Source organism: Nicotiana tomentosiformis, chromosome 2 (assembly GCF_000390325.3).
Source record: "Nicotiana tomentosiformis chromosome 2, ASM39032v3, whole genome shotgun sequence".
NCBI classification, from domain to species: domain Eukaryota; kingdom Viridiplantae; phylum Streptophyta; class Magnoliopsida; order Solanales; family Solanaceae; genus Nicotiana; species Nicotiana tomentosiformis.
Genome location: NC_090813.1, coordinates 60,482,242 through 60,509,589, shown reverse-complemented (window position 1 = coordinate 60,509,589; position 27,348 = coordinate 60,482,242). Strand labels below are relative to the sequence as shown.

Below are 27,348 nucleotides of genomic sequence, written 5' to 3'. Positions count from 1 at the left end.
TGTAGTAGTTGATAGAATATTATTGAAGTCGGCATATAGGGGAATCATGCTAACAACTAGCACAATGGATGCAACAGATAATGTAGATTAATTATAAAATTATAAAGTTATTTTTGAGACCGGATTTTTTGTATTCTCAAATTTTATTGCAGAAATTAAATTTTTTTTTGCCACTTGTGTAATAGGTAGCATATTACCTCTAGCATACGTCGTTGTTGATTCAGAAAGTGACGCATCATAGAGGTAATTTTTTGAGCAATTCAAACATGCATATGGTGAAAAACCAAATATGTGTGTTGTTTCGGACCAGAATGAGTGTATCTTGAAGCTAACATCTACTGTTTATACCGGCATGCCACATTATGCTTGCATGTGGTATATTTGGACAAATGTAAGGTCAAAGTTCAAGAAGGGTCATCTAAAGTTAAGTGAATTGTACTTTGCCACGGCATGATCATACACGCTTGATGAATTTAATGAAAGAATGTCAAAGATTGAAGAGATCGACACACATATTAAAGCATATCTATACGATATTGGCTATCACAGATGGTCTCGGGTACATGCTACAATGAACAGAATGTGAACGGTGACATCAAACATTACAGAGTCATTAAATGCGGTAACCAAATATGTAAGAGAGTTGCCCATAGTAGAACTATTAGAGTACATGAAGACTCTTCTTGAACGTTAGACTAATGAAAAGTTATTGAATACAAAGGGTACGTTCACATACCTTGGGAAAAAATACAACAAAGAGTTAGAGGACAACATGACATTATCACAGAAGATGGGAGTAAGTTATAGCCAATAACATCAGATCATTGATTCAGTCAAACTAAATATATACTGTTAATTATAGAAAAGTTGTTGTATAATTATAGTTATTTTATTTTGTATCTGTTGCTGACAACTTGTTGTGTGTTTGTAATAAAATTATAGGTGAGGGCTTCAAAAGATTACATCCATATTGTGATAGATGGTGTGAAGCGCTTCATTGTTTGCCTTCAAAATAAGAGATATAGTTGTGGACAATTCCAACTTGATGAACTTCTTTGTGCACATACTTTGGCGGCTTTGAGACACATGAACGAGTCTTATAAAAACTATTGTTCTCCTTATTACACGAGGGAGAGTCTTCTGCATACTTATGAAATATCAGTAGACCCGTTGCCTGACAAAAGCAAATGGAATGTGCCACAACATATAGCCGAAGAAGTTATAAAGCCACCTATCAGGAAAAGGTAGCCATAGAAACCTCAAAAATAAAGATACAAACCATATGATGAAGTAAATGCAAAAAAGTACAAGGTTTCATATGGCAATTGCGGAGTAGAAGGGCATAACAAAAGATCTTGTAGAATGATCCCAAAAGAAAATAAAAATTGATACAGTTTAAAGTTTTTTTTTACTGAGTACTGTTGATGATAGTCTGTCCTTTAATACATATGAAGTTGTATTTATTCTGTTCTAGAGAATTATAGTTGTGGTGTAAATGTGTTGCTAATTTGAATAAATATTTTCTCATATAATGAATGTTTGCTAAACAGATTTTAACTCTTAATGCAATTAATTTGTAGTTGTTTTGCTCAAATACTGAATTTATTTATTACTTTCAGCCTTTTCTAATAACACTGCTAAATTAAATAGATTATGTATTTTTGTATAATAGTTGTAGAAATAATTGAAGTTATGTTGTAAAGAAATTATATAGTACTAATATCGAGATCAAGTACTAACAACTTTCAACCAAAGAAAAAGCCACATATATTTTCTATTCTATGTAGTAGAATTTTGGACAAAATAACAACACAAAAGGTAAAACAACTGTAGCACAAATCTGCTACAAATAAATTGCAACTGACTCCTTCTTAATAAATAATTTTGTCTACAACTTTACTACAATCCAGCTACATCTAAATACTTTAACTAAAATTTTTCTACTAGAAAGGGCAACTAATTATTCTTTTTCCGGACTTGTGTTCTCTCATTCACAGCTGGTGCACCTTTTCTTCTTGTTAATCTTTGAGTCACCTCACTTTCACTAATTGCACTAAACTCTTGCTTTTTCCTAGCATAATCCCAAAGGAGCGCTCCATAGCGTCGACAGTGTTGATTAATATCATAAAGGTCTTCCTTTGAAATCGATAGCTCTCCAATAATGACATATTCTGCAAATACCACCACGTATACATCACAATCACTGCAAAAAATAATAGGGAAAAAGTTTTAGCATTCAATGTAAAATATAATTAGTTAAATAGATAGAAGGAAAGCAGCACATATAGTGATCCTTCTTTTTGCTGGGGTATCTCACCGACCAATCACTAAATTTCAAGAGGGTCAATAACACCTTTTTTAATGTATGCCTTTGTGTTCTTGTAGTTAATGTATGGACGCATGCCATAGAAGCTAGTGCATGATAAGTAGAGGAGGATCATAATAGCAAACTTGTCGACAACAAATTCAATAATTTTGTGATTTCGTGAGGAGACCATAGAATCATAAACATATAGAACTATATCGGTGATGCCAAACACAGCCAACATTTAATTAAATTTCTCCACAATGTTTATGGGCATAATCACAAAATCAACTTTGTCCCATGCAATATTTGCAAGTAATCGGTACCCCAATATGTATTCTGCTTCGACGTCCTAGGGTTTGACAACAACAAGCTTCTTATCGGCATGAGCATTAATGTACCTCTCATAAATTTGTTCAATTCTAGTCTTGAACATACAGCCAGTGGTTGTAAACCGTATTTTATTTTCAGGACCATACTTTTCTCTCTTCTTCAAATAGTATAAAATAACATCAATGTGCTGCCAAAAAAAAAAATAGATTTTATTATTTCCCAATGCTTCATACAATTTAACTATAATTTTCAAACAAAAAATCTACATATTTATAAAATAACAAAATACTACAGCTAATCATTAAATTCTGTCAGGGTATGTATGTACCGTATTGTTGAGTACTTGCCCGCGATGTGCCAAAGTATAAATCCAGTCCTTTTTATCAACTTTCTCCACTCCAAGATCAAACCACGGGTTGAGCTGATTATCTTTTAAAGTATAAGGCACCTTCCTCCTATTTAAAGACATAGCAAGTATAAATATTATGTAGTTTCAGTTTGAAATCCATAAATTATATGCACTCGATAATATGAAAAATTTGTATAATCTAACCTCTTTGAAACCTTGTCGGTACCTAAATATAACCACTTATTGAATTCTTCCAACAAGTCAAGATCAATATCGTCGCCAATAACCCCAGTAAATAAATGTTTGATGTTGAAAATTGTAGGACGTCCAACAAAAGTGCTTCCCTGAAATTGAAATAAGGGAGAAAGGGGGATCTGGCATGCTTTCCAAGAACCCTTGTTCTTCCCTGATGCACATGGGTTATTTCATCTTCATTTTCCTCTCCGAACTTAAAAATTTATGAGAAATTCTCTGGAAACTCAAAATCATCAAGTGTTACTGTCCTTTTTCCAGACGTGGAGTCATTGTCCGAATCACCTACATTGATGTAGTCGGCTGGTTCACCTACAATATTTAAAACAAAAGAACAACATTGTATGTTGGTTGCATTAGTTCTTTTGGGAAAATAAAACTTATATGAAAGCTGTTATTTTTTTCTTACAATTATATTGTAACATATAATACCAGTAAAATCTTCATTGCAATCGTCTCCTTGTTAAATGGGAGATTGCAAAGGCATAGTCTCCTTCTCCTCATTTAAATGCTCTCCTTTTATGCCAAGTTTTGTATCCTGTTTTGGAGAGTCCACATGCATTGTTTCCTTCTCTGTAACTACAAAATGTGTACAACTTAATAAAATTATAGATCATTTGTAATAAACATAAACTACACTAAGGATAAATTGTAGTTAATTTATTTTGGAGAGTCCACATGCATTGTTTCCTTCTCTGTAACTACAAAATGTGTTCAACTTAATAAAAGTATAGATCATTTATAATAAACAGTAACTACACTGTAGATAAATTGTAGTTTAATTGTTATTATTTTGTTTAAATACTGTCCTGTAGACCTGATGTAATATGTATTGTGCAATATGTAGATAAAATGTATTAACTCATGGTTGCAGTTTCTTCCTCCAATGCCCCTTGAAATTGAAAAGATAAGTCAACACCCACAGGAACATTCTCCTCATTTTGAATATCAGACATGTGTCACGCCATGTATCTAAGAGAATAATTGAAAATATAATGTTGGTAATTTAGGCTATATGTAGATATATTGTAGATATAATGTAAATATAATGTAGATTAGTTGTCATCAAATAGTGTTATAATTGTTAAAAAACCTGTTTTACTGCTGCTAACCAACATTGGTTTAGCACTACTGCCCGGATTCTATTGTTTGTTCTTTTCTTTGTGATGCTCATCATTTTTCGAAAAACTACCAGTAAACTGCATTGGGAATTTGTTAGGCTACGTACTTTATGAATACTATTATAAACATAAACGTGGTAAATTTTTTTATCCAAAATGAATATATTTCGAATGAAACCTTAGCATCAATTGCCTGTAACACATAGTTGATAGAATCAATGAGCAGTAGTCGAATGCTACCTAGTTCTTGAAAAACCTAAAGAACAAAAAATTGTTATAATGTATCTGACAATTAGAGGCTTACATATATATATATATATATATATATATATATATATACTAGAAGAGCATGAGTTTCGACATGGTTGCTTATGTGTCGCTTATGTGTCTTTTAAGTTTTGTTTGAGGGCATATTAGACATTTGACAGAATCTAATCTAATGTCAAAAATTGAACGGTATGTTTTTGAGCTTATCTCTATACATTGTTTTTCTGTACCTACACAACTACTACTTGTAGCTTTTAGGTTATTCCAGATGTGGGTTTTTATCCAATTTCTTTACATCACAATTTACAGAGTTTCTCAGATTATCTTCCGTTTTGCTTATCTCTTCAACTTACATATGCGTTTCTTATTCTTTAACATCAGTTTTGTTGTTTTCTATTTGTTTCTCCTTCTTTTTTGTTTCAAATCTATGAAAATAGATTGAATTAATTACGGATTTTTGAGTTAGGATTTTGATGGCTGAAATTGGGAAATTTCTTTCTGTTTGTTTTTGTTGCGGAGATGAATTGAAATCAAGAAAATAAATTCAATTTTTTTACTTGGTTTAATTTCTGTCGGCATGGTGGCACTGAAGAGCAGTGTTTGATGCTTTTCTGGAATTTCTTCTCTTTCTCAATTTCATTTCTGCAATTTTCCTTTTGTGAGTCTCTAATTTCATCAGCTTCTTCTTTTTGTGTTCATCTGAGCTCTTTGTGTTCGTGAGTTTTTTCTGCAGTCCGTTGATGTACTTTTTTTGTTTGTAATTGCGTTCTTTTGGGTTGCTTTTCTTTTGTTGTACTTTCTTTGACATCAGAAATAAAGTCAACTAAAAAATTAACAAAGACTACAGCAGCAACAGCATTAGAAAGCAAAAAATTGCACCAAAAAATAAAACACAACACCAGCAAATTTGAAAAATGAGATACCTGATATGTGTAGACAGAGTGACCTAAACTCGGCTTTGTGATAACTCAGTCATCAAGTTTAAGATTAGATTGTCCTTCCAAAAAGTTGCAAAAAAAAAAAAAAAAAAAGAAATTGTGGCCATGATGATGGAATCAAAGAAGAGAAAAAGTGAATGGTGCAGTAATTAAAAGAGAAAAATGGTGTTGGATTGGAACACCAAAACACCAAATATTACACCAACATAGGATTTGGTGTAATATTTAGTGTTAGGTTGGAGACAATCTTAGTCATTTTCTTACCAAAAGAATTTGAAGAATTTAATATTTGGTAATTTTCTCTGAACCCCTAAAATAACCTCATCATCCAAAATTAGAGTTTTTACCCCATCCCTTCTTTTTGCTCTTCTTTTACCCAAGGCAGCTCCAGGTAGTTTTTGTTCTAATTTTTATGTGATTTTTACGGATTTTTCGATTATGTTTCAGTGTGTGGTTAAGTTTTTATACGTTTTTGTCATTGGAATGCCATTTATTTAGAATTTAAAATTATCACCCTTCATTTAATTTGGTGTTGAAAGCTATGAAATCATGTTCTTTATTGCCTTGGATTGAATATTTGGAGATTGGGAGGAAATTCTCTCAAATGAGCTTACCGATCAGAACCTTAAACCGGAATCGACGAACTCGAATGGAGATAGAAGCCAACTGTTGGGTTTGTATTTTCAGTTGGTTTACATGTTATTTGAGATCATTTTTTTAGAGGAAGAAGACAACAACAACAACTGCGTTTTTGGTCGCATGAGGCAACTACTTTTTATTGCCATTTTTTTGGACTGTTTTGAAGCTGGGTTGGTGGTCTGTTTAAGGGTAAAGCAAGTTGATTTTAGACTGGATTTTCAGGTATTTATGGATAGTTTTCATGGTGTTTCTGGGCTGGAGATGAAATTGGTTTTTGGCTATATTTTTCAGCCTTTTTTGGAGTGATTTTGGTGATGTTTTCGACTGCTTTCAGCTGGATTTCTGGGCTGTTTTTGGGTTATTTTGGGGGCAAGTTTAGCGGTGATTTATTTCTAGTTCTTGGTTGTTGATGGGCGACGTTTTTGGAGTGATTGAAGGGTTGTTTTAATGGAAAAAAATGGCTCAATTTGCTGGATTTTTAGAAGAAGTAATTAGTATTATTCCTTTGTCTTTAGCTATTGTATATAGATGTTAAGAGAAGAAAGAAAGCAAAATGACCTTTATGTGGTGGTTTCTATGGCTACCATGAGACGATATTGGGATTGACTCCTTTGGAAGAAGAAGGCCGAGTGCCCTTTTTGGCTCTTCTTTTAAGCTCTTAGATCCCTCCCCTCTTTTTAAGTCAAGCTGTTGTGCAGCTGTTCCTTCTCCCTTTACTTTTCCTATTTTCACATTAAGAAACCACACACTAACCAACAATCATCACATGCATAATAATCAGAATATAAAATATTTATAAAAGCATCATCTAAAATATTTTTTAGGAGAAGTGCTTAGGAATGAGTATGAAGAAATTGGTCCCTTTCTCATTGATGAATTTAATGCATGTTTTTGTAGAAAAATGAATAGTTTTTTGTTTCAAATTTTTTTGATAAGTCTATGGTAGATGCAATTCAATTTCAAGCATATGCAGGGGATAAAGTCAAAGTTTAATATGAGGCCTCTATTTGTTCTTTGCTTTTTTGCCTCTGTTGTACATGACACAATTTACTCTCTTTTTTATTGCAGTTCTTGCGATCCGTTATGGTTGTTTTCTACTTCTCCTATGCAGTAGCACTTGAACCAGAAGGTAAATTTTCTAATTTCTCATCATTTATTTATAGGTATTGTACATTTTTACGTGGGTTCTTCTAAAAAATGAATGCATACATACATACATACTACGTGCAACTTTTATGTTATTCCAGATGTGGATTTTTATACATTCAGTAATGTAAATATAAACGTGACATTTCCCATTCAGGAAGTAAACAAGTGAAATATCGAGTAAAAATCATAAAATTGAAAACTTCAAAAAAATACATGCTGACAAGAAGACTAGGCGACGCGAATTATACAGAATGATGTAGGACGATAAAAAGGAGGCTCTCCTAGCACGAGCACGAGCAAATAAAGCTGAAACAAGCGGCCGACAACGTCCTGCCTGCTCGCTAATTAAGAGCTCCGCTAACGCATCATCCTCTATGAGTGCTAATATTTCAAGCGAGCAATATCTTCTTTTTGTGGGACATTCAATATATGAAACATGTTAGAGAGCTATACTATCATTTCTTGATGGTATACGCAATTATAAATACATATATGCATTTATAACTATCAAAATTATATACTTACACTTGCTATTGTAGTATTCTAGGATCTACATCTAACACAAATCATGAACAATATACTGAAGAGTCAATAAAAATCCAAACACCAACTAATTATGTTATGTAAAAGACTGTTCCCAAATGCAAATTTTGCGGAACCAAAAAATTTGAATACGAACCACCGGCATTCTGTTATCGCAAAGGCACTATTAAGCTAATTTCACATCAAGTACCACAAGAATTAAGAAATATGTATCTAGGAAATACTGAAGAATCAAAGCATTTTCGAACCTACATAAGAACATACAATAATATATTTGCATTCACATCCCTGGGAGTAAGCTATGACAAAGAACTGGCAAAAAGGAATAAAGGTATTTATACGTTTCGAGTTCAGGGACAAATGTATCATTTCATAAATGACTTGATGCCAAGTAATGAAAAAGGAAAAAATCTACAATTATATTTCTATGATAATAAAAATGAAGTGAGCAATCGAATGGCATGTTCTAATAAATTGAACGAGTGTACTGTGAAACATTTAATGGAAATATTAAAAATCAATCCTTACTATATATTTTTGAAATTCTTAATAAATATCCCACAATTATCAGATTTATACATTGCGCTTAAGTGTGATGCTGGTCAAGATCAACGAATATACAATCTACCAACTACGTCAGAAGTGGCAAAGATATGATATAACGATCCGGCCGGTCGTTTCGAGAGTTATAGTCCCGTTTTCCCCATTTCTGCTTCTTTTTGTACTTTTCAGCTATGTTATAATATACCGGATTAGTTAGTTTGAGTCCGGAGTGGATTGAGATACTTAGTCTCTTATTTAGAAGCTTAAGTTAGAAAAGTCAATCAGATGTTGACTTATATGTAAACGATCTCGGAATTTAATTCTGATGATTCCATTAGTTTCGTTAGGTGATTTTGGACTTAGGAGCGCATCCTTAATATGATTTGGAGGTCCGTAGCGCGATTATGCTTGAATTGGCGAAAGTTGGAAATTTGGCGATTTCGGTCGGCAGTGAAAAATTTGATATCGGGGTCAGAATCGATTTATGAAAATTGGAGTAGGTTTGTGGTATCATTTGTGACGTGTGTGTAAAATTTGAGGTCATTCGGACATGGTTTAGTAGGTTTCGACGTCATTTGTGGAATTTAGAAGTTTAGAAGTTCTTAGCCTTGAATCCGAGGGTGGTTTGGTGTTTTGATATTATTTTGAGTGATTCGAAGGCTCAACTAAGTTTGTATGTTGCTATATGACTTATTGGTATGGTTGATTGAGGTCCCGAGGGGCTCGGGGTGATTCCGGGTGATTAACGGATTGTTTGAAGTTGGAAAAATGCAGCTGAAGCTGCTGCTACTGGTATTTTCGCACATGCGGAGGGGGAGCAGCAAGTGCGAGGTCGCTGGTGCGCTTGGTAAGCCGCATATGCGGACATGGAGGACTCGGGCTAGAACCGCAGGTGCGTAGAAGTAGTCGCATCTGCGAGCACGCATATGCGAGGCTGAGTCGCATATGCGGAAATGAGGAGGGCTGGCAGTGGCCGCAGGTGCGAGGTCATTTCCGCACCTGCGAGGTCGCAGAAGCGGATAGGGAACACAGGTGCGAAGATGGCACTTAAGCAATTTTCCGCAGATGCTGAGATTTGTGCGCAAAAGCGGCTCCGCAGGTGCACATTTTGAGTTGCAGGTGCAAAAACCTGGGCAGAACATATAGATAGAAGACTTCGCGAATTTTTGTTCATTTCCACCATTTTCAAGTTGGACCTTAGAGCTTTTGGAGTGATTTTTGAAGGGGATTCAAGGATTTTCATAGAGATAAGTTGCTTGAGCTCTATACTCCTATCTATGGTGCTTTCCCATTGATTTCTCATCTAATTAGTGGGGTTTGAAGTAAAAATTGGGGGTTAGAGCTTAGGAGTTTGGAGAGTGTAATTTGAGGGACCAAATGATGCCGGATTTTGATGAATTTCATGTGGTTAGACTCGTGAGTGAATGAGCTTTCGGGTTTTGTGACTTTTGTTGGATTTCGAGGCGTGGGCCTGGGGGGTCGGATTTGAGTTGATTTCGGGTTTTGAGTCTAATTTAGTAATTTTCTTGTGGAATTGATTCCTTTAGCATATATTAATGGTATTGTACTACTTATGACTAGATTCGGGACGCTCGGAGGCCGATTCGAGAGGCAAGGGCATTGCAGAGTAGAGATTTGCTCGGATTGAGGTAAGTAACGGTAGTAAATCTAGTCTTGAGGGTATGAAACCCCGAATTTTGTGTCATGTGACTATTTGGAGGTGACGCACATACTAGGTGACAGGCGTGTGGGCGTGCACCATTGGGGATTTGTGACTAGGTCCGTCCCATAGCAACTGTAAAGTTGAACAACATGTTGTAGTTATATGCTCTTTATATGCTTTCGAAAGATTTACTGTAAATCATGCTAGATACCATGTCTAGGCCTTATGCCAGTATTGTTTGGACCCTTAGAGGTCGTTTCTTACTGTCCTCTCACTGCTTTTGTTGATATCCCGTACTCAGTCATGTTCATGCATTCTTATATCATAGCTCAGTCTCTGTTATTCTATTTGTTGCATCATGTTAATGTCGTTTGGGCTGATTTCTTTGATTTTTGAGAGCCCGAAAGACTGGAGAGGTTTATGACTGAGTGAGGCCGAGGGCATGTTTGTGAGGTATTGTACCTTGGCACGTGAGTTGTCCGTGCGGATTCTGATATGATATTATAGCACGTGAGTTGTCCGTGCAGATTCTGATATGATATTGCAGGACGTGAGTTGTTCGTGCAAATTATAATGCTTGGGCTGTAGGAGCCCCTCCGGAGTCTGTACACACCCCCAGTGAGCGCAGGTACCTGTTGAGTGCGAGTGCCTAGTGTTGAGTGATTGGGAGGCATGGGCGATTGGGAGGCATGAGTGATTGTGAGGTTGGAGTGACTGGGAGGACTGAGTGATGTTTTGCCTGAGGGGCAGTATATGATTTCATCCGGTGTGATCATAGCTGCTTTGAGTCCTTGTTTGAGAACTGTTGAAAGATATTTTTATTGGTTTTACCTGAACTGGATTTGAACAAGTCGATTTGACTTAAACACTGGGTTTTTTTAAGCATGTTGTACTTTACCTGAATTTTTGTGATATGAACTATACTTGCATCTAGCTCGTCACTACTTCTCAGACTTTATTTACTGCTGTTACTTACTGAGTTGGTATACTCACGTTACTCCATGCACCTTGTGTGCAGATCCAGACATTTTTGGCCATGGTAGCGGTTGTCGATATATTCAGTAGCGGATCATCGGAGATAGCAAGGTAGCTGCCTGGCAATCGCAACCTTGTTTTTCTTCTTCTTTATCTTCCCCTTAGTTGTATTTTGGATTTTTTTTCCCAGACTATGTTAGTCTTATTGTGGTCGGGCCAGTTTTTAGTAATTGCTCATGAATCAGTGACACCCCGATGTTTGGGGCTTTCATTCCGTATTTATATTTTTTGAGTTCAACCTTTGTTTCTTTTATGAAATTCTGCTATACAAGACGCCTTTTGGCATATCTTTGAATGAATTATTGTAGTGTTTTGGGATTCGGTTGGCCTAGTACCATCGATAGGCACCATCCTGGCAGGTTTGACTTTAAGGTCGTGACAAGTTGGTATCAGAGCCCTAGGTTACATAGGTCTCACGAGTCATGAGCAGGTTTAGTAGAGTCTTGTGGATCGGTACAGAGATATCTGTACTTATATTCCAGAGGCTGCCGAACCCTTAGAAAAATTTCACTTTCTTGTATTCTATCATGCGAAATTAATTCAGCTTGAAACATAGCTCTTTGAATTCCTTCCACGCATTTCGTATTCGCGTACGAGCGCTCGGTATCAGCTGTGCATCGCCGGCTTATGATTCTATGAACGAGGTTCGAGTATGTGTTTTGTTGAAGGGCCAGTCTGGAGGACTTGAGGCCGGGGTTAGACCGGAGCTTAGGCTCGGTAGTTTTGGTTGTGAGAATTTGTACATATGGACCCCTATATCCGGTAATATCCCCACGAGTAGGATTTGTGGCTCGATGAGCGATTGAATGGCTATATGGTAAGTATGATGTGACTGCAGGATGTGTTCAGATGGGTTGAATGTGATGAATAAAGTTTGCTTATGACTTAAGAGTTTGTTATTGGGTACTCGATTTCTGTCTTGATTTGACGTATAGTCTCGAGTTGTGAGCATATTGAAAGATCTTTCACGTTGTTAAATTGTGGGACAAATTAAATTCTCATGTCTTGTCAATGAGTTTGGACTCAAGAAGAGTAAGTGATTGTGTAGTAATTGTAGTTGCGAATGGGTATTTATGATGTTGATGTCTCGAGAAAGATGATCTTCGAAGAGATTTAGAGTCGGTAACATTTTATTGGATCAGGTGCAACAGAGATACATTTCGATTTGATGTAATAGTTGGGCAGCAAAGTATGAGGGAAGACATGGAGGGAATTGTTTCGCGGTGGTTGAAGTACTAGAAGGTCAAGTAAGAGAAGTAGAGGTTGAGAAGTATCTTAAAGAAGATGATTTAACCGAAGTAAGAGTGGCAGATTAGCATATGAATTCAATGGTAGGGTAGTCGTGCGCCTTGAGAAAGTGTAGAACGACTTGGAATCATGATAAAATGTGATTTGGCATACAGACTTTATTTGGAGTGATGGTTAATGTACGAAGAAAGATTGGATATGGCAGAAAGGAGTTTGTTTGAAGTGAAGAGGGATGTGAAGATCTGATTATCGTTTCAGGCGCAATACGACTTGAGTTCGAAAGATATTGTTGAACTTTCAGTTGACGTCAAAAGGGAAAGTGCAGACTTATACTAATGGTGGAGAGCATGAGCTCAGGAGAATTTACTGATTACGTGGTCATTGAACCCAGTGTAGTGTCGTTAGTATATGTCGGTAAGGAATTCCACAGGTGGGTTAGCGGTGGCGTGATATTGATGAAGCTTTTGCGAGGAATATTACTTGCTACCCGGTAAGAGGTCGAGTGTATGACTATGGCTGGTGATTCGGAATGTTCATGAAAAGCTTAACAAAAGACTTCGAGAAGTCGGGCGGGTTAACAGTGCGAGATCTCGGTAATTGAGAAGGAGAAATCCTTGCGGGTTCTAATTTTATATAATTGCAGCTTAAAGCTAAGTGGGGGAGCTTGCTATTGACGATTTGATTTTATGGTTATGTGTTAAATTTTAATTTTGGCACGAGGCATACTTGTGGATTAGTTATAGCTTGCAGAGGTTGAGATCGAGGATGACTCGAGTAAAGAAATTCCTGAATGCAGGTTATATTGCACTTTATGAGTATATGAAAATCATGGGATGATCGAGTTGTTATTGTTGGATGTAGTACGCACGAAGTATGAATTTTATTGGTGACGTTAAGGTAGGGTTACTTCTTTAAGTGTGGTCAAGCTAAGGGAGCATGTGTCTTTCGGCCCGTTCGAGCGGTGCAATTTAGATTTGAGCAGAGTGGAGGACTCTCTAGAAGGTTCTAATGGGTTCAAGATTTATATATAGCAATTGAGAACTTCTCCGGACTTGTACATGGATAAAATCTGAGATTTGCATTTGATGGTGCCTGGACTTACGAAAATTCTGTATGACTATGGATTCTACACTTTAGTATAAGGAAGGCAAGAAGAACAATTTTAAATCCACAAAAGGTATTTTCAGAGTGAGTGTTACAGTCGGGGTATTTATAAAGGTTCTTAAGAAGAATACAATTGCTTAAGGGCCGTAGGGCGCTGTGGTTCTATGCTAAGGTTTGTGGGGTGAGTTGTGGCTAAAGATCGTGGCGATTTAGCAAGGAGAAGTATCAATCTGAAGACAAATTCGGAAGGGACTCGGAGAAATAAAACAATATGGTAATAGATATGATCAGTTCTTTTGGGTGCTTATGATATGGTGGTTTTCTACAGGTGCTTTGTGGCAATACTTTTGGATTTGGCGACCTGCGTGGCTGGGTTGAGTTTGAGAGATTCGGTTCTAATAGCTTGGTTGTGTGCAAATGGGTTTCGATGAGTTCTTAATGGTTTTTACCACAGTTCGAGGAGTATACTTCCTGCCGGCGTGAGGAATATGTTGCGTATTGGGATTTTCTCTGGGAGGAGATCAAATGAAAGGTTTCTGATTGATCGGGTATGTATTCTGCTTGTGACTCAGAGTGATTATGAGATTCTTGTACTCTTCACAGGATGGCATGCTAGACATAGTGTATTGTGTGGGATTGAGATTTGCAGGTGCAAGGTCGCAGTTCAGTTTTGAAGGGAAGGACATAGATTCGTAGGCAACATGGACGGTTTCAAATGACTAGGTAAATGATATTATTAATCTGTATGGCCTGATGAGAGTATACATTTTAGAAGGGGCAATGTGTTTTGATTCATCGATTCTTCATTTGTATTGCGGCACTCTCCTGGTTGGTCGACTGCTGATATTCAAATTTTGCTATATGGCACGGGAGAATTATGGAAGTATTTCTCGTGGGATGATCGTGTATGATAGATGTGTTAGACATTTGGCAGTGGATTTGGGATCAGATATGGTGATTCGTGTGTTCTATGGATGTGGAGACTGGAAGTCCTCAGGAGCAGATTGTTTCATGGTTATGGACTGTAAAGTCATGGCCGAAGCTAGCCAGATGTTAGTATGTGTTATGATTCAGTCATTGTTGACTTTTGGAGGATTATTTATCTATTTGTGGGTGACCAGAGTTGATTTGGGGTCCATTGGTAGGCCCAATTAGGATGTGTATTCTACACCAAGTCTGACAGGTTGTCTCCATACTGCTATTGTCAAGTGATATGCCATTCGGTTGATGTTGAACTTATTTGTGGTCTGAAATTATCTGTGAGTTACTCTTCTATGCTACGAGAAGTTGTGTTCCATTAGTTATATGCACACATGGTGTAGATCTATTGGGGGCCTTATGGCAGAATTTGAGCGAGATGAGTATTTGGGTATTGCATGATCAATTGCGTATTGGTTATGTTCTTTCAGGTTTTGTGTGGCATTTTTGTCATTTACCTCTCCGTCGTAATTAATTTTGAGCAAGGTGGCTCGAGGTAGATAATATGGGCCAGCATTTGGATAGGGGCACACATTGCAGCAGAGTTATGTTAAGGTATGAATCTTGCGTTAGAATCGTGTGATGGTTCTTCGGTGTGTGATGAATTTACAACATTTCTTTGTGGCGGTATTTGTTAATCTGGCGGGGGCAGTACACTTATTTGAGTCATTTTCCATGACTAAATACATTTGAATTGTTGCGTATTGGCGCACGGATTGCACGGTTTGTGGCTCTGAATTATATTGGTATGGCATGTTTATGGGATAGTTATGTTTAATAATATAAGATCATTGGACCCAGAATGGGTACTATCAGATTTGATTACGGTATATTTGGGAAGATGACATTGAAAGTCGTCTAAGAAAGGGATTATGGTTTTGCGTGGGGCGAGAGAGAGCTCTATGACGTGCTGATCTGATAAATAGATTACGAGATTCTGCGTGTTTCTTTTATTATCGACAATGTACAAAGTTTTGGGGTGATGTTTGATTCGATATGGGGTTTAATACTAGTACTTGGTTGGTTTTGGAGTAGTTTCTGCGATCAGGAATGGTGCCACGAGCATGCGAGTTGTGTAAAATATTAGTTGATTATATCCGTGGTTATAGTTATGGCTCGATGCATGCATGCAGCTCGTTCAGTCTTATACAGTGTGTGGATGTGAGATTCGGGTCTTGAAAAGAATTCTGGATGTTAGAAATTTGGCTCCAAGGTTTTTGGGCTAAGGTTAAATTAATGCTTTTCAGTTATGTTGTGTGGTCAGGCCTATATAGAATAGGGTGACGTGAGATCACCCACGGGTACGTGCATGGTAAGATGGAATAGTGATTTGATGGCCTAGAAACAACTCATGGCACATTCGAGGAACGTATGTTTAAGTGGGGGAGGATGTAACGACCCGGCCGGTCGTTTTGAGAGTTATATCCCCGTTTCTCCCATTTCTGCTTCTTTTTGTGCTTTTCAGCTATGTTATAATATAACGGGTTAGTTGGTTCGGGTCCGGAGTAATTTCGGAGTGGATTGAGACACTTAGTCTTTTATTTAGAAGCTTAAGTTAGAAAAGTCAACCGGATATTGACTTATGTGTAAACGATTTCGAAATTTAATTCTGATGGTTCCATTAGCTTTGTTAGGTGATTTTGGACTTGGGAACGCGTCCGGAATGTGATTTGGAGGTCCATAGTGGGATTAGGCTTGAATTGGCGAAAGTTAAAAATTTGGCGATTTCGGTCGGCAATGGAAAATTTAATATCGGGGACGGAATGGATTTCCAGAAATTGAAGTAGGTTCGTGGTGTCATTTATAACGTGTGTGTAATATTTGAGGTCATTCGGACATGGTTTGGTAGGTTTCGGCGCCGTTTGTAGAATTCAGAAGTTTAGAAGTTCTTAGGCTTAAATCTGAGGGTAATTTGGTATTTTGATGTTGTTTTGAGTGATTTGAAGGCTCGACTAAGTTTGTATGTTGTTATATGACTTATTGGTATGGTTGGTTGAGGTCCCAAGGGGCTCGGGGTGATTCCGGGTGGTTAACGGATTATTTGAAGTTGGAAAAATGCAGCTGAAGCTGCTGCTACTGGTATTTCCGCACCTGCGGAGGGGGTGATGCAGGTGCGAGGTTGCTGGTGTGCTTGGTAAGCCGCAGATACGGACATGGAGGACCTGGGCTGGAACCGCAGGTGCGTAGAAGTGGTCGCATCTGCGAGCACGCAGATGCGAGGATGAGTCGCAGATGCGGCAATGAGGAGGGCTGGCAGTGGCCGCAGGTGCAAATTCTTTTCCGCACCTGCGAGGTCACATAAGCGGATAGGGAGCGCAGGTGTGGAGATGGGCACTTAAGTGATTTTCCGCAGATGTGGAGATTTGTGCGCAAAAGTGACTCTGCAGGTGCGCATTTTGAGCCATAGGTGCAAAAACCTAGGCAGAACCTATAGATAGAAGACTTCGCGAATTTTTGTTCATTTCCACCATTTTCAATTCGGACCTTGGAGATTTTGGAGTGATTTTTGAAGGGGATTCAAGAGCTTTTCATAGAGGTAAGTTGCTTGAGCTCTAATACTCCTAGCTATGGTGCTTTCCCGTTGATTTCTCATCTAATTAGTGGGGATTGAAGTGAAAATTGGGGGTTAGGGCTTGGGATTTTGGAGAGTGTAATTTGAGGGACCAAATGATGTCGGATTTTGATGAATTTCATATGGTTAGACTCGTGAGTGAATGGGCTTTCGGGTTTTGTGACTTTTGACGGATTTCAAGACATGGGCCCGGGGGTCGGATTTGAGTCGATTTCAGATTTTGAGTCTAATTTAGTAGTTTTCTTGTGGAATTGATTCCTTTAGCATATATTAATGGTATTGTACTGCTTATGGCTAGATTCGGGATGCTCGGAGGCCAATTAGAGAGGCAAAGGCATTGCAGAGTAGAGATTTGCTCAGATTGAGGTAAGTAACGATTGTAAATCTAGTCCTGAGGGTATAAAACCCCGAATTTTGTGTCATGTGACTATTTGGAGGTAACGCACATGCTAGGTGACGGGCGTGTGGGCATGCGCCATTGGGGATTTGTGACTTGGTCCGTCCCATAGCAACTGTAAAGTTGAACAGGCTATTGTAGCTATATGCTCTTTATGTGCTTTCGAAAGATTTACTGTAAATCATGCTAGATACCATGTCTAGGCCTTATGCCAGCATTGTTTGGACCCTTAGAGGTCGTTTCCTGCTGTCCTCTCACTGCTTTAGTTGATATCTCGTACTCAGTCATGTTCATGCATTCTTACATCATAGCTCAGTCTCTGTTATTCTATTTGTTGCATCATGTTAATGTTGTTTGGGCTGATTTCTTTGATTTCTGAGAGCCCGAGAGACTAGAGAGGTTTATGACTGAGTGAGACCGAGGGCCTGTTTGTGAGGTATTGTACCTTGGCACGTGAGTTGTCCGTGCGGATTCTGATATGATATTATAGCATGTGAGTTGTCCGTGCAACATGTGAGTTGTCCGTGCAGATTCTGATATGATATTATAGTACGTGAGTTGTCCGTGCAGTACGTGAGTTGTCCATACAGATTATAGCGCTTGGGATGTAGGAGCCCCTCCGGAGTCTGTACATACCCCAGTGAGCGCAGGCACCTACTTAGTACGAGTGCCGAGTGCTGAGTGATTGGGAGGCATGAGTGATTGTGAGGTTGGAGTGATTGGGAGGACTAAGTGATATTTTTCCCAAAGGGCGGTATATAATTTCATCCGGTGTGCTCATAGCTGCTTTGAGTCCTTGTTTGAGAACTGTTGAAAGATATTTTTATTGGTTTTACCTGAACTGGATTTAAACAAGCTGATTTGACATAAACACTGGGTTTTTTTAATCATGATGTACTTTACGGAATTTTTGTGATATGAACTATACTTGTATCTAGCTCGTCACTACTTCTCAGCCTTTATTTATTGCTGTTGCTTACTGAGTTGGTGTTCTCACGTTACTCCCTGCACCTTGTGTGCAGATCCAGGCATTTCTGGACACGGTAGCGATTGTCGATATATTCAGTAGCGGATCATCGGAGATAGCAAGGTAGCTGCCTGGCGATCGCTGCCCTGTTTTTCTTCTTCCTTGTCTTCCCCTTAGTTGTATTTTAGATTTTTTTTCCCAGACTATGTTAGTCTTATTGTGGTCGGACCAATTTTTAGTAGTTGCTCATGACTCAGTAACACCTCGATGTTTGGGACTTTTCATTCCACATTTCTATTTTTTGAGTTCAACCTTTGTTTCTTTTATGAAATTTTGCTATACATGACACCTTTGGCATATCTTTAAATGAATTGTTGTAGTATTGTGGGAGTCGGCTGGCCTAGTACCATCGATAGGCGCCATCACGACAGGTTTGAGTTTAGGGTCGTGACATATGGGTAGAAGAAGATACTAATAATTGTATCCCTATACCACATATCCGAATATATACAAAAAGTGATAAAAGCCAGCTGGTAAACTATTATTACAGATGTTATGACCCATTGCAATATCCATTACTGTTCCCTTACGTTCAAAATGGTTGGCATTGTGGTATTCAAAAACTTAAGCCTTCAGCTACCCCTTCTAGAACACATCCATATTATCAATACGAACAATTACCACGTGTAACCAATATGACTTCAAATGATGGATTCCTTGACATGGAAGTTGAAGTAATGAAAAAGTGCAAAAGAAAAAGAGATACCGTATCTTGTCGTGAATACTATTGTTATCAACTCCAAATTAGAGATGATGAAAATATTATCTTACATTCAGGAAGATTATTACAACAATATGTTGTAGACGAATGGATAAAAGTTGAAACTCAAAGATTGGATTTTGCTTTTTTCAATCAAGATTTATTCAGGATGGACGTGTTAGCGGGACTTTTAGATCTTTTACGCCGCGGTGAGAGAGAAGGCTCACAGGTAGGTAAAAACAGAATACTTCCACTTAGCTTCACATGAGGACCAAGAGATATGCGCCGCCGATATATGGATACTATTGCATTAGTGCAACGTTTTGAAATACCCGATATATTTCTAACTATGACATGCAACCCTTCTTGGCTTGAAATTCAAGAAAACTTGTTGTCGAAAGATGAGGCCCAAAATAGATCCGATTTAGTTAGCCGAATATTTCGAGCAAAACTAGAAGATCTTAAAAAGGATATACTAAAAAGATAAATATTTGGTAAAGTTGCAGCATTTATGTACACAGTAGAATTCCAAAAATGGGGACTTCCGCATGCTCATTTTCTTATTATACTCGATGAAAAATACAAACTACTTACTCCTGAGGCACATGATAAATTTGTTTGTGCTGAATTACCGGATCCTAAAAGAAACTCTGATTTATTTAAGCTCATTACATAACACATGCTACATGGTCCTTGCGGTCAGTTAAATCCAACAAGTCCCTGTATGAAGAAAAAAACGGTCATTGTAAATTCAAGTTTCCAAAAGAGTTTGCTGAACAGACAACTAAAGGAAAAAATTCATACCCTATTTATAGAAGACGAAATACAGAAAAATGTGTTGAAATTAGAGGATAACTTTTTGATAATTCATGGGTTGCTTCCTACAATCCATTCTTACTTAGTAAATTTAATTGCCACATAAATGTGGAGATTTGCTATGATATTAAAGTTGTTAAGTACATTTATAAATATATTTGTATAGGACATGATAAAATTACATTTCATATACATCCTAATGATATGAATATAGAAGTAGATGAAATAAAGAAATACCAATCTGCTAGGTGGGTGACACTACCTGAGGCGGCGTGGCGCATATTTGCTTTTCCTATCAGTGAAATGATTCCAAATGTATACCATCTTCAACTCCATCTTGATGGACAACAAATTTTTTCCTTCAAAAATACAGAAATATTAGTAGAATTGTAAATAATCTTATGATTAAAAAAATAATGTTAACTGAATTTTTTACAATGAATAGCGAAAATAAAAATGCTATGAATTTGAATTTATTATACCAGAAATTTCCAGAATATTTTGTATGGTCCGCAACATACAAAATGTGGTCACGTCGCCAACAAGGATATGCTATTGGTAGAGTTGTAACATGTCATCCAACCGAAGGAGAAAGATGCTATCTTATATTGATCTTAATGAATGTAAGAGGGCCAAAATCGTATAAAGATTTGCGAACTGTAAACAGAATAATTTGTGACATATTTAGAGAAGCTGCAGAAAAAAGAGGATTATTACTTTACGATAATAATTTAATAGAATGCATGTCAGAGGCAGTAAGTTAACAAATACCACACTGTTTAAGACACTTATTTATTGTACTATTAGTTTATTGTAATCCCGCTAATCCAAGAGAGTTGTGGGAAAAATTTGAAATTCCGATGTCTGAAGATTTCAAAAAATTCCCGAACATGCATACAAGAGAAATTCGTTACAAAGTGCTAAACCATATTAATGATATTCTTCATTCAATGGGTCATGATATCATCGAATTTGAACTAACTCTGGGCAAACTTCAACCATCTGCAATAGCCAAAGAAGCTAAAGATGTACATTTTGAAAGGAATATTATCGTTAATGAACAAAATCTACTATTACCATATAAACTAAACATTGAACAAAGAAGAGCTTACAATATAATCCTTGATAGAATATTCTCAAATAAACCCGGAGCATTCTTCATTGATGGTCCGGGCAGAACTGGAAAAAGCTTTTTATATCGTGCCTTATTAGGTACAGTGAGACATAGAGGATTTATATTAATGGATCATTTTTGGACTTGGCTTGATAGGTGAAGTCTGGTTGCAGCAGGTTCTGGTTTCCTTGTACGTGATCACATGGATTCATTCACGATTGCGTAAGCTTATTCGGGGCAAAGGTGAGTTTGTTCTACGCGATCGCAGAGTTAGGAACGTGATTGTGTATGGGTGCGAAGTTGTGCTTCCCGAACGCGTGGCTAAGGTTGCGTTCGCGCAGAAGGATTTGAGCAGGAGGGGAAGCGTGGCCTATGCTCTACGCGATCGCGTGAGGCAGAATGCGATCACGTCGGTATAAGAGGCAGTGATCCACGATCGCGTGAGTGATTTCGCGATCACGTAGGGTAAAAATATAGGGCAGCGTAGTTGTGCTTCACGATCGCGAGGAATGTTCCGTCGCGATGAAGGATATCTGGGCAGGCAGTATTAATTTCAAAAACGAGGGTTTGAACACATTTTGCATATTTTGAGCTAGAGAACACGGAATTGGGCGATTCTTGAAGGAATTTTTATGGAGTTGATTGGGGTAAGTGATTCTTACTTGGTTTTGGTTAAATTCCATGATTTCATCTTTAATTTTATCATCTAATTTATGATTTGGGTTGAGAAATTGGGGAAAAAGAGGAAGAACTCTTGAGTTGGGATTTTGAGGTTTTGAAGAGGATTTTGTTATCGGATTTGAGTAAATTTGGTATGGTTAAACTCGTGAGTGAATGGACTTTCAGGTTTTGTGACTTTTGTCGGATTTCGAGACGTGGGCCCGGGAGCCGAGTTTGAGCCAATTTCAGATTTTTGGCTATAATTTAGTACTTTTCTTGTGGAATTGGTCCCTTTAGCCTATATTGATTGTATTATTCTACTTGTGGCTAGATTCGGGATGTTTGGAGACCGATTTTAGAGGCAAAGGCATTTCGGAGTAGAGATTGGCTCGGTTTGAAGTAAGTAACAGTCTTAAATCTGGTTTTGAGGGTATGAAACCCCGAGAATTGTATAATGTGAATATTTGGGGGTGACGCACATACTAGGTGACGGGCGTGTGAGCGTGCACCATAAGGGATCGTGACTTGGTCCGTCCCGTGAGACTGTAAAGTCGAATAGCCATTGTTATTACTTATTTTCCTTGTCTTTGAGCAATTGATTGGCTTTCATGTTAGAAACCATGCTTAGGACATATGATATCATTGTTGGGACCCGCAATGGTCATATACTGGTTGAATTACTTGCTAATTGTTATCTTGTACTGAGTCATGGTTTCACTTGCGTATCATATCTCAACCTCTTCTTGATTTTGTTGATACACTATGCTATCTTTGTTTGGGTTGATCTTTGTGATTTTCGAGAGCCCGAGAGACTAGAGAGGTTGATGGCTGAGAGAGGCTGAGGGCCTGTCTGTGAGGTACTGATACTATGGCACGTGAGTTGTCCGTGCAGCACGTGAGTTGTCTGTGCGGTTCCACATATTGTTACAATAGGACGTGAGTTGTCCATACGGATTTTAGCGCTTGGGCTGAAAGGAGCCCCTCCGGATTCTGCACACTCCCAGTGAGCACAGGTACTTATTGAGTGTGAGTACTGAGGGCTGAGAGCCGAGCGATTGAGCTGTTGTGACGAGTTGCGTGTCTGTTGCCCTGAGAGGCTGTGCCTGTTTTCTATTTGTTGATGCACTTAGTTGTTATCTATCATTGTTGTAAAATTTCTGAAAGATTCTATATCCGGATTACTTGAACTGTAACTATATAAACTGATTTGACTTGAACTACCAGATTTGAAAGCATGTCTATTCTTTGCTGGAATTATTGGAAATGAACTGTATTTGTATAACTCGTCACTACCTTCTCAGTTCTTTATTTATTTCTGTTACTTGCTGAGTTGGTTGTACTCATGCTACACCATACACTTCATGTGTAGATCCAGGTGTGTTTGATCACGGAGGTCGTTGAGTTCGTGCGCGATCGAGTACCGGAGACTACGAGGTAGCTGCCAGCGTCCGCAGACCTTGTCTCTCCTTCTATGTTTTCTTTCTTTTCAGTATTGACATTCAGACACTGTTTGTATTAGACTGGATATTTAGATGCTCATGATTCAGTGACACCCTGATTTCGGGCTATTTTTTCGCACTTATATTTTAATTGGGTTTTACCCCCGTTTTATGAAAAACTCCGGTTATTTTAAATGTCTTAATTTATTTCTGTTAAATTTTGAAAGTGTTTTTTGGAAAGGTCGGCTTTCCTAGTATCACGATAGGCGCCATCACGACGGGTTAGGTTTTGGGTCGTGACACCAACGCGCCTAAATCTTACACCATTTGGCAACTTTGAATATCAACCCGAGGGATTTGAATTCGGTAATTGAATATTTAACTATCTATGTTGTTTGTTCACTTAAAATTCACATTTATTAGTATTATTATTACTATTATTGTCTATAATAATTTTCATTATCTATTAACTTATTCATCGTTCTTTTTATATCAGAATCTAAGTAAAATTACGACTAATATCACACTGTGCTTTTGATTTTGTAAGTTTTAATTTGTCTCGGCTTTTTTCAACTAATTTATGCTTTTTCAGGACTGACTTCAAACTTTCAATTTATTTCTTTATTTATAAGCTTAATTTTTGGGATAGCTGCATGGAGTGACGATGTGTGGTTGCTAAAAGCACACACCAATCCAAGAGTCTAAAAAGCATATCACTGCCCCTTAAGATTTTAAAAATCTTTAGTTGTACTTCAATAAAGTTAGAAGCAATGATTCAGAAAAGCAAATTTTAGTTATGGCAAGACAACAAATTAGGAAGAAACTATTAAAAGCTAACTTAAAAATATGTTTCGTTATTTACTGTTATATGCGCCAAAGAATTAGATTGTTGCTAAGAGTTATTCAGAGAAAAACATATTGCCTTCAAATATAGAAATATAGCATAATTAGGTTTGTAGTTGCTTATTTTTCTTTTTAACAATGACTTTCTGATTTATCTGTAGTTGTTTTTTAATAAAGTTAGTTTCTCAAAAATTATGATTATACTTAATATTTTTTACCTACTATTGACTCATCCAGGTTTGCTAAGAAATTCGATCCTTTCGATGTCATGTTTAGTTGTTGGATTTTAAATCAAATTATATTTCAAAAATATGTTGTTTTCATTCAGTACTTTGGATTAAGATTGGCCAGAATATTCATGTGATTAGAAAGCTGAATAAAGAAGAGCGACTTTGTCTCCTCTAATCCTATATGTTTCCGAACGAATAAATAACTTATCTCAAATTGTAGCCGACATAATCTCGCTCTTATTAGGAATTTGAGATATAGTAGTTCTTGCATAAATTGCATAAGATGGATGAATCTTATATGTACTAGCTTTTAATTAAAAGAAGTTAGAGTTGATAAATAAAGTTATTTAACCAATAAGGTATATTGTACTGTAAAACAGTATTGCAGGGAAACATGATCTTGTGTTTTATAGAGGCATAACCTTGTGTAGTTGTATGTACAAGTATTTTCACTTTCTTGCTATAAAAATAATATCCTTTGATGTCTCTATCTTCAATCAAGCTGCTTTAGGTTTGGCAGAAAATAAACCTTTGAATGGCTTTGAAGAAGAGCTAATAAGTAGATTATAGAAATTTTATTCAAAGCATTCATCCGACCATTGCTGAATGCTAAAACTTTGTATATCACAAATGTGCTTACAAACTATTGTATTTCAAATGTGCAGATATTACCAATGCCGAAAGATCTAATAGAAGAGAGCAGCATATCAATGTTAAGAACATCTCTATTAAATATTCTTCCATTGTATAATACAATTACATCGCAATATCAGAACTTATTCAAAACATCTTTATGTTGGAACTAATTGGAACATTGCTACAGTAAGTTGTGAATTATATCTATTTATCTTTTAGTAAGCTTGAATATTTTTAGAGTGTAATGAAACAATTCTACCATCTATTTAAGATCTGAGACTTATCGGCTCTTCGAAAACATCTAATATTTCAAACTATTTTGCTTTAGAAGCTTTTGTTAGGAATCAATAGTGAAGACCTTAAGGAATATCTGTTTTCTTCGAAACTAATTACATTACTGAAATTTCTGCACATTAACATACCAATATGTGTTCATTTTTTTTAATCATGTCTAACACTTAAATGTTCCAATTGGTGCTCATTTGTACTACTTAAGCATTGAGATTCCCGCTTCGCTTTAACATAATTATTTCACAATTTCTTTCTATTTTATACAGGAAAAAACCAACAAAGCTCACACTTTGGGAAGATTTTATTGATCATGACGGGAACAAACTACTCAAACAGCTTAAAGAATATCCAATCATCCTTGCTAGAAAAATTGGAAGACCAAAGTCGTCGTCAGGTAAAGCAACTCAAATGCATGCAGGATGGACTAACAAATTCAGTACAGGTAATGTATATACGCAATTATATTTTACTTTTTCATATAACAGGCGATCAAATTAGAACTAAATGTTCAATTGCATGCAAGATTGACTAACAAATTCAGTACAACAAATCGAAATCAATCCTCCATACCTGCAAGCAAAGGCGCTGAGAACATGGTATTACAGATTTGCTTCTCTATAAATAATTTTTTGGTCGTGCAATGCTAAGACATATACAAGAACTAATTTTGAGATGTTAACATACATGAAGGGCCCAAAACAATGAGCAGATGCTTATAGCGTACACAATAAAGAGCACAAGTCCAACATGCTCTCTTTTATTTGTTCCTTTCGAAGAGGAGATAGTACCAATTGCAGAAATCCAACAGCAAGCTCCAGTGAGTATACTAAATATTCATCTATATACTGTTACCTTCATTCTCTAATAACAAAAAATTAATATGCGGCATCCTTACATTTTCTAGGGCCAAATATCGCACTATAAAATGAGAACCAACGATTCTGTATCCTAGCTTGTTCTGACTGCAAACAACACTTCACACGAGCTATCTCACGGAGAAAATTCTACTGTACTAATTGTTGTCAATCTACCCAGTTGGTTCCCAGGTATATATGCAACAACATTCTTCCACATAATTTTCCACATAACTGTTTATTTTTAATAATTAGATATTCACCATCTTTTTAACTAAGCAATCATTTTATCTTACAACTAGGTGCCAATTTGAAGTGACGCTTACAGACCAGAGCGGTTCTACAACATCAACTATTTCCGACGAGCATGCAGAAAAAATATTGCTTCTCACTTCGGAAGAGATTTATGATATATGTAATGTCAAGGTACATTGTTAACTTCAAAAAACCACAAACAAGTATCTTCTACAGGTTGAGCCTCCTCTCACACATAAATAACCAATTTTATCTTTCGAGAAAGAATTGCCGCCTCTTGTGAACGCGCAAAAGCTACTGACTGGGAAGATCTTCAACATTCAAATAAAAAGGCTGTTTATAAGAAACAATGAGGCAATGCCAGGAAAGTTAGTTATTTTGTCTTTCATGGACAAAACTAATTTGGTCGTCTCACAAATACCAGTGTCACGACCCGGAATTCACTAGTCGTGATGGCACCTAACCCAACTCGCTAGGTAAGCCAATTAACGATTACCCATTTTCAATTAACTTAATAAAACAATTTAACAAAGGAGTTATCCCCAAGGACTGGTAGTACAAATCATGAGCTTCTAAAAATAGAATTTATAAGCTGATATAAAGTAAATACATCTTCTATTTGAAAAGCACATAAACAGAGTTTTTATAAATCTAAGGCTACCATGAACAAGAGGCAGCTATAACAGGAACGCAGGTACATCTTCAATCCCGGCAACGATAGAGTACAGCAACAACAACAACCAACATCTGCACGCAATGTGCAAAAGTGTAGTATCAGTACAATCGACCCCATGTACTAAGTAAGTATTTTGTCTAACCTTGTCGAAGTAGTAACAAGGCTTTGATTAAAAGATGCTCATTGATAAAACCTGTAATATAACTAACAATAGAACTATACTGCAGTACAACATAGTAGAGCACACAAAACGATTATACAAAGCAATAACAGAGTATTAAAAGAAAATACAATTCAACAGGTATCAAAATATCACCCAATCCTTTTTCTGAGAGCGAAAGCCAATAAATCACAAAAATCATCTCGAAACT

General features: G+C 37.0%; 3 long non-coding RNA genes across 4 annotated transcripts; all 3 read left to right on the top strand.

Moving 5' to 3' along the window:
* Nucleotides 1-7,255: 7,255 nt before the first annotated feature.
* LOC117276933 (uncharacterized) lies at nucleotides 7,256-8,218 on the top strand. Its single transcript, XR_004507192.2, has 2 exons — nucleotides 7,256-7,333; nucleotides 7,508-8,218. It is a non-coding gene; the product is annotated as an uncharacterized lncRNA (long non-coding RNA).
* A 17,206-nt stretch (nucleotides 8,219-25,424) lies between these two features.
* Nucleotides 25,425-25,967, top strand: LOC108945238 (uncharacterized). Of its 2 annotated transcripts, none has more exons than XR_011413463.1 (2): nucleotides 25,425-25,634; nucleotides 25,883-25,967. It is a non-coding gene; the product is annotated as an uncharacterized lncRNA (long non-coding RNA). The 2 variants fall into 2 exon arrangements; XR_001969370.3 differs by lacking the exon at nucleotides 25,425-25,634 and adding an exon at nucleotides 25,646-25,788.
* A 143-nt stretch (nucleotides 25,968-26,110) lies between these two features.
* Nucleotides 26,111-26,719, top strand: LOC108945233 (uncharacterized). Its single transcript, XR_001969367.3, has 3 exons — nucleotides 26,111-26,238; nucleotides 26,349-26,472; nucleotides 26,563-26,719. It is a non-coding gene; the product is annotated as an uncharacterized lncRNA (long non-coding RNA).
* The last annotated feature ends 629 nt before the right edge of the window (nucleotides 26,720-27,348 follow it).